The sequence below is a fragment of the Symsagittifera roscoffensis genome, chromosome 5, assembly GCF_963678635.1.
Source record: "Symsagittifera roscoffensis chromosome 5, txSymRosc1.1, whole genome shotgun sequence".
Lineage (NCBI taxonomy): Eukaryota > Metazoa > Xenacoelomorpha > Acoela > Convolutidae > Symsagittifera > Symsagittifera roscoffensis.
In genome coordinates, this window is record NC_087066.1 from 56,199,818 (window position 1) to 56,208,653 (window position 8,836).

An 8,836-nucleotide genomic window follows, 5' to 3' on the forward strand; every position below is an offset into this window, starting at 1 on the left:
ACAAAGGTGACCACCGCGAACATCTCTGCTTTCGGTGCTCCGTACTTCATTTCTGTGTCACTTAGGACCTTGCTCCCGTATGCTATTGGTCTCAAGACTGTCTTCCCATTCCATTCTTGTTCTTGATGGAGAATCCCAGAAATAGCGACTACTGATGCATCCGTGTCTAGCACGTACATCCCTTTCTCAGTCGGCATACCCAGTACTGGTGCCTCACACAGCTCTTTCTTTATTCTCTGGAATGACTCTTCTGCCGCGTTGTTCCACGTGAACTTCTTGCCCTTATGTCTCATTAATTGTTGCATCGGGTATACTTTGTCCGCATATCCCTTGATGAATTCTCTATAATAGTTGGCGAAACCCAGGAAGCTCATCAGCTGGTGTTCCGTCTTCGGTGATTTCCAGGTTAGGACTGCTTCCACGGCGTCTGGGTCAGGTCTGATACCGTGTTTATCTACCATCCTGCCCAAGTATTTGATCGAGTCCTTGAGTATCTCGCACTTTGATGGTTTACACTTCAGCCCCGATCTTTTCATGCACGCGAACACCTCGTCAAGCCTCTCGATGTGGTCTTCTAGTGTTGGCGTTGCTATTACCACGTCGTCCACGTAGCACATTACCAGGTTGCCGTACTTCTTCGTCACGCCTATCAACGCGTGTGCCATCAGCCGCTGAAACGTGGCTGTTGCATTGCAGAGTCCAAACGGCATCCGTTTCCATTGAAACAGACCCAACTCACAGGCGAACCCTGTCTTGTCCCTGTCTTGCTTCCTTAATGGTACCTGCCAAAAGGCCGAGCCTAAATCAAGAGTCGTAAAAAATTTCGCATCACCTAACTTCGAGAGGCTCTCATCAATTCTAGGTATGGGATAGGCATCCTTTACCGTGACGGAGTTCAGGTATCGAAAGTCACAACAAAACCTTAACTGGTCGCCTTTCTTTTTGGCCATCACTACTCCACACGCCCACGGTGACTTGGATGGTTCTATCATGTCATACTCTAGTAACGTTTCGATTTCTTTTCTACACGCGTCCGATTTGTGTGGGGTCATGCGCCTCGCCCCCTCCCTGTGTGGCACCGCGTTTTCCTCAAGTTCTATTTCATGTTCAACAAAATTACAACACCCGATATCCGCCTTATGCCTTGAAAAAACCTCCTCGTTCCGCTCTAGTACGTCCTTGATAGCTTCGAGCTGTTCATCTTTCAGTTTGCCCCTTAAATGTTCAATCTCCGGCAGAACCGGTTTATCAGTTTGCATTTCATCTAGCGTGGGTCGCTCTGGAAAGTTCGAACAGCTCGAAAGCCCATCGTCCGTTTCTGACTTAAGTGATTTGATAAGACTTGAAGAATCTTTTATTCTCTGCAATCGTCTCAAGATACAAATTTTGTGCCTGTGATTAGGACAATCAACAACTTCATTTTGTTTTGAGTTTTCAATTGTTTCGTATCGAGTTTTAACTGGTAAAGCATATCCCAGCTTCCTCCCTCTCTGTATCGTGATCGGTATATCAAGGGTATTCAACAAGACACTGACGCAGAGGCCGCTCTTCGTTATCGAAAATGATCTTCCTAAAACAGCAGCGCTTTGACTATTGGGATTCGGAACTATACACACTTGCTTGTTGTCACTTAGTTCATTATAATTTTTCATCCTCAAGCTTACGATTGCCGCTTCATTAGCTTTTAACCTCACTCTCCTACTCAAGAATACCGGTGCTTTGTTTTCATTCGCCATTATTAAATTTACCGGTTTGATTGCGTACCTCCTATCCGGGTTCCGTATCCTGAACATTGCATTATTTAGATCAATCGTTACGTCGAAATTCCTGATGAAGTCTCTGCCCAAAATGAATTGGTCAGATTCATCTAGGTTTTCTACCACGATGAAGCTCATCCACAGGTTACGTTCCCCCAAATTGAGGGCTATTATCGGCGTCCTGCCCAGCACCCGTAGGGCCCCTTTGTTTGCAGCTGACAGCCGTATTCTCGAGTCTATCAAGTCACCTTTGTCAAAGCCCATCTTTTCCCATGTTTCGATTGGTATGACGCTCAAGACTGCTCCCGTGTCAAGTAATCCACGCAACTGAGTCTTTTTGCCATTTATGTCTAGCACGTGCCCTGTCACGTCTGCTTCCGTCCCGATGTGCATTGCATCTTCTTCAAGCATGGCACAGTGTCCGATCGATCTTACTTTCAATTCTTCTTTCCCTACATAGATTTGTCCAATTAGGTCTTCGTCGCATGTTATCATCGTCTTGGTATAGATGTTGATTCCATCTATATTTAGCATGACCTCGTGTGGACCATAAGCTTCAGTGTACCTATTATCAACACGTACCGATTTGCTGCCCCCTCTCGTGAGTAGTGCCCTGAGCGCTCTAGAAGTCGTTTGTGGACTTATTCCACTCAAGTAGTCTGCATACACGTCAATGTGCATTATCGTCTGGTCGCTCGGCTCGCTCAAGTTTCTGGTTACCTCGTGTCCGCCCACTGTGATTATCGACATTATTCTTGCTCCGATTTTCGATATTCCAAAAGGTTTACCTGTCACCATTTTCACGGTGTTACAATTCCCGGTCTTCGTTGAGCCCGTTCTAGCCTCTGGTACTGAGTTCGATCCGGTTAATGCTCCGTTAAAATTCTGTCTTTCGATCTCCAACTTTAGTCGTTGCTCTATTTCTTTCGCAGCCAGATCTTGTTTCACTTTGGCAATTGCTTCCGTCGCCGCTTTCTCATAATTTATCTCTAGAGAGCTTCCGGCCGCGGACTCTAACGCACCGCTAACATGTGTCACAGCTTTCACTGTCTTCGTCGGCAATTCGGTGTTTGGTGCCCCCAAGTTCCTAGATTCAAACTCGTTTTGCCTGTTCCGCTGATTCTGCACCGCCGCTAATGCCAACTTATGTTTGGGGTGATTCTGGTCCTTGACCGCTTCCCAGAATAAGGGACAATCCATTCTGAAGTGCCCCTCCTGGTTACAGAAGAAGCATCTGGCGCCTATCTTGATGATTAAGCCGTTATAGTACTCGTGTTCCTCCATCTGGCTCATATCCTCTTCATCCGGTGCATAACCTAGGCTCTTCATGCCTTGTTTGTACGTTGTGCAGTCAGCCACATGATGATCCGCTGACCCGCAGTTCGCGCATGATCTGCGCTTGTCCATATCATCTCTAGGTTTGTACCATGATGACCTCTGGGGTTGGCTTCCCCCTTGCGTGTTCCTGTTTTCGGAATATGAGTACTTCTTAGGTTTCATCAGCATGTATTCTCTTGATTTCTGTCTCATTTCTTCTGGGGTGGGTGCGCTGTCCTTCGACAATGTGTAGTATGTTGCTAACATTGTCCTTAAGTCATCACTTTTCACCCCATCGATGAACTTCGAGGCAATGCTAAAGTTCCGTCTATTTGTCGACTCCTCTGGGTCACTCCTCCTTCTCAAGCTCTCGAGGCCATCTAGGAACCGATCTATTGACTCGTCGTCCCTCTGCCTTCTCTTTTCAAATCGCATCATCGCTTGGTGACCCTTCATGCCTGACCCGAATCGATTCAGCAATATCTCGAAGATCTTGTCCGCGGTGTCGCGTTCTTCCTCCTTCTTTGCGACCACGCATTTTAATGCCGTTCCTTCCAAGTTGCTCAGTATGGCTGTACATGCTTGTCTTTCGTCACTCAAGTTGTCTTGTTCTAGATGTAATCTCATCACTTCCACCCAAGTGTCAATGCATCCATCGGAGTCGTCCTTGAATTCTTTTGGCTTCTTGAATGTCTTTCTTGATTTTCCCTCTCTCCTGTCGCTCGAGTCAGTGTTCCTCGTGGCGAAGGCCTCTAGAGTCCTGTTCATCATCTCCCAAGTGCTGGCCCATGTCATAGCATCCGGTCCTGTGTTGCTGTTAGCTGTTGAATCTCCCGGAGCAGTCGTTGTATTCGACGTTCCATTCTTCATTATTGTTTTCGCAGCTGTTGGTGCTATGCTTATCGCATCCCTGGTTAAGGGCAACGGTGTCGATTGCCGTTTGTTCCTTTGTGGTTCTACAAAGTCAACTCTGGTGCTTTGCGTACGATCCGCTGCCGGTCTTTCTTGTGGAGTAGAACCTCTCAAGATTGCATCCAACTTCGCCTGTATTGCACACGAACTCTCGGCTTGACTCTTGCTCATTGTGTCCATTCTCCTTTCCAGGCTCCCTAATTGGCTGTTGACATCATCATATCGGTTCTTCAACTGTTGCATGTCTGTTTTGATGTTCTTTTCTCGTTCTTCATTGGTGGCTTCTACCTTATCTGACATTTCCTTGAGTCTCTCCTCTGTTGCCTTAGCTAGGTTAAAATAACTGTCTAGATACTCGTGCTTGTTGTATCTTATCTCCTTTTTTATCACCTCTCTGTCTTCTTCACTGTTCTTAAGTCTTTTGTCAATCTGATTTAATTTCGCCAACAAGTCGCCCAGCTCAATGGTAGTCTCTTCATGGTCAGCCGTGAGTTTCTCTTCGGCCGTAGCCTCTGCTTTAGCTTGTTCCTCATTCTGGCCGGTTTCTGTCGTTTTCGTGCTCACTGTACCAAATGTTCGTGCTCTTTCTGCTTTTGGTTCTTCAGTCACGTTTTCTTTCGTTTTTATTCCGAACATTATTCCCAATTTTTCCGTAAAAGATGTCCTCTTTACTTGAGAGTCTTCTTTCACCGTTTCTTCGGTGTTGCCTATTGCATCTTCCGCGTCATCTATCGGTGAGAACTCTATGGGTTTCTGGTTCGGTTCCTCTGCATTGGGCATTGGAGTTGACTCTGTCGCCATCTTCCTTGTTTCATCCACACTTTGATCGGGTGTCTCTAGATCAATCTCGATGGTGGGTTCTACTCGCTCCCCTTCCGTGTCCTCTTTCGCCCTGTTCTCCGCTGTACTCCTTGTGCTGACCATGTTAACTGAAAAGTTCGTCTTCGTTATCTTTGGGCCCGTTGATGTCGTTCCGCGCAGCGATGAATTATATTTCGTGTTTGATCCACTTGACCTTTTTTCGAGCACCGGTACCCTACTCCGCCTCATTATTTCTATTTACAACTGCTTTTATTTACAATTTTATTATATACACGATTCTATTCTAAGGGTAAAAAAAAATATTTTTTGTGGTAACAAATTCTGTACAACGTGTTAAAAACCTTATCCAATTCTCTTTCTAAAACCTCCGAAAAATTTTCCTTAATTTGGTCTTAACCCTACCTATTTCGATTTGTCTTATTCTGTCTTAAAACGCACTTGTTGTAATTTGACTTCAATTTCTATACCGTCCCAAGACTATTCGTCACTATCACAGTACTCTCCGTTAGTGTCCTAAGACCCTTGTACCAAGACCACTGTTCCAAGACTAGTGTCCCAAGACTACTGTCCCAAGACCAGTGTCCCAAGGCTAGTGTCCCAAGACTACTGTCCCAAGGCTAGTGTCCCAAGGCTAGTGTCCCAAGACTACTGTCCCAAGGGTAGTGTCCCAAGACCAGTGTCCCAAGACTACTGTCCCAAGACTAGTGTCCCAAGGCTAGTGTCCCAAGACTACTGTCCCAAGACTAGTGTCCCAAGGGTAGTGTCCCAAGACCAGTGTCCCAAGGCTGGTATCCCAAGACTAGTGTCCCAAGACTAGTGTCCCAAGGGTAGTGTCCCAAGACCAGTGTCCCAAGGCTGGTGTCCCAAGACTAGTGTCCCAAGACTAGTGTCCCAAGACCACTGTCCCAAGACTGTCCCAAGACCCTGTCCCAAGACCACTGTCCCAAGACCACTGTCCCAAGACCCTGTCCCAAGACCCTGTCCCAAGACCCTGTCCCAAGACCCTGTCCCAAGACCACTGTCCCAAGACCACTGTCCCAAGACCCTGTCCCAAGACCACTGTCCCAAGACCCTGTCCCAAGACCCTGTCCCAAGACCACTGTCCCAAGACCACTGTCCCAAGACCCTGTCCCAAGACCACTGTCCCAAGACCACTGTCCCAAGACCACTGTCCCAAGACCCTGTCCCAAGACCCCTGTCCCAAGACCACTGTCCCAAGACCCTGTCCCAAGACCCTGTCCCAAGACCACTATTTCAAGACTGCTCTGTCCCAAGACTTCTTCGGTCTTGTCCCAATACTCGTCACGGAGTGTCTTCCTCGTTGTAGGGTCTTCTTGAACCACCGTACCTCGTACCACCACTCAAGCTCTAGTAAAATTTTCCCAAAAACCCTCTCTTAAAAGCCAAATGCTGACCCCCCTCTTCTTTTTGGTTGTTTCTATTTCAATGTAGGCGCGCAGGTATCTTGTGATCACCTGTTCGTATAAAACCAAACACAAATCCTCAATAAAATGCAACAAAAAATTTTAAGTAAGAAAAATAATAAAAACAGAAAAATGAGCCCACCTAAAATTTAAAGGTGACCAATGTCTACCTTTCGTCTAAAAAAATTGTCTGGTACCTAATTGCCACGCGTTTTCCTCCCCCCACTAGTGATCTTATGGGGTATCACAAAAGCTGTCTATATCCGGTCCCCCCTACCAAACCAACCAGCGTACCAGCCTTAACTCGAGTTGGATTTTGGATCTCCACCTAATATTACCAACGCGTGTTAATTTCTAATGTAACTAAGTCAACGATGTCGACTAATTAGTTACTCTAATTTCCCCCTTTTTGCAATTTACAACCGCCAACCTCTAGCCTAACCAGTCCCCCTTCTAACCTCCCCCCTTTCTAGCCCCCCTTCTTAAGCCTAAAATATACTTTAAGCGCCGGGTGCTAAACCTCTCAAGACAAAACCGTAGACCTGTTTCCAGGCCTGCTCAAGTAAAAACGTTCCTCAAAACTGGGGGATTTCGCTTATCCAATTTTACACTTATCTCCTATAATGTAATGTGGATTCTAACGATACCCGTTCTGCCCAACTTGAGAACTCGAGAATTGCCAAATCCTTCTTGGCTGCTTTCCCACTCGACTGGTCACCTGTTCCAGTCCAGTCTCCTATTGGTTCAGCCAAGTGTCCCTGAACCACTTTCCCACTCGGCTGGTCACCTCTTCCAGTCAAGTCTCCTATTGGTCCAGCTAAGTTCCAAGCTATCTGAAAACCCTTGACAACGCCCCACTTCGGGCACTTTATTCAGTTTACTGGTTTAAATTGCTAGGTTGATCGAAACGATCGAACTTGTAAAACAGTATGGGTATACTATTTAATTAATATGAAGGTTTGATCCAACTAATCTGGTGTCAAAGTCACTGTCTTTTTTCGTTTTATGGTTTTTGTTCCTTTTTCTATTCTTTTTTGGTTTTTGTTTTGCTTTTTGTCTTTTTGCTCGTGTTTTTGTCCCCCTAGTTGCCCCCCTTTACTCGGTTAGCTAAGCCTCGTTCGGAGAGCGTACCAGGAAATTTTCTCGAGTTTTCTTAAAAAGCTATCACGGTACAACCGGAAGGTTTGCACGTTCCTGTCGAACCGTACCGCCGGTACTCTAGAATGGGCATTCAGCCCGAAGCTGTCTCAAGTGGGTTCGACTCCGTAGTCTTGATGTCGTAAACACCCAGGAGCGCCATAAAAACACTATGTAACATTCGTCTACTACAGTCACACATGAGGCTTAAGAAAAATAGGCCCTATAACCACTGGCTCAAGGGTCAGGGACACTATCTCTTGTGTTTTTCTACCTCAAGAACGGTCGGAGCCAGTTCGGTTCGCTTGTGACATGAGACTACGACCCGTTACAGCTTAAAGGCTACTACTAAAATATCCCCCCACTCTAGAATTAGAAACGTCCCCATACTTAGGTCTCTAGATACCCAAAATACATGAACGCCGTTAAAAACCGGGTCGGAACAATCCGTTAAGTTGCTTTTTTTATTAGACAGTGGAACTTTGATCCATTTCAGATGGATCAACCTAAAACTCGCCTTACCTCAACATAACAATCATAAAACACACTCTAGAAATTTAAATTAAGGACTCACATGTTGATGCGCTCAAGCACAGGAAGTAATTAAATGGGTGAGCAACTCTAGAATTAACTAAGGTGACTAGATAAGTTCAATGTTTATCAGTTTGAATGGTAAGGGTAAGTTTGAACTCAAGAACGAAGTTTTATGTGGACCATTGGGACACTCAAGCTGTCCACCTTTCCGTCGAAGGTTCACTCTGGTCCAGTTCGAATAATTACTCTCTCGGGAATACTCTGTCTTCTATTTCAGATAGGACAGCTCTACTCTTGTTCACTATGATGGAAATTGCGAATAGCAATTTCCCACTCGTTTTTATCTAACAACTTTCCCGCAATTGTTCTAAAATTGTTCTCTTTTCTTTTTCTGATTTTCAGTTCTCGCGAGAAAATCGTGCATGACATGTTCCATTCGAAATTTTAAAAATTTAAATTTCACTCCAAAATCAAGTGTTTTCTGCTCTTCTCAAGGTCAAACTTCCAAATATGACCGACTGGCACATCAAGGTCAAACTTCCAAATATGACCGACTGGCACATGATAGTCATTTGAAAGAATGGGCACCTCAGTAATTTCCCTAGCAAAGTAGTCTTATAGAATCAATACCCAGTGCACGAATGTATAGACTCGACCATAATTGATGACGATATATCTGGGTTTATGCGTTCAATAAGGATATTTTTGCGGTCGTCTGCAAAGCATTCTCTATGTGTCGTTTTGCCGGAATGAACAAAATCATGGAATGAAAAATCTGGCATTACAAAAAGTTTGAAAAAAGGTCCAGATTTTCTAGCCTTTAGATTCGTATACATACAACGAATTTGAAATGTGCGGAGGAAAATAATAAAAAATTATTTCCCTTGATATTACCCAAAACTAGGTCATTAAGACGAAAAAAGTAGGCCGAAA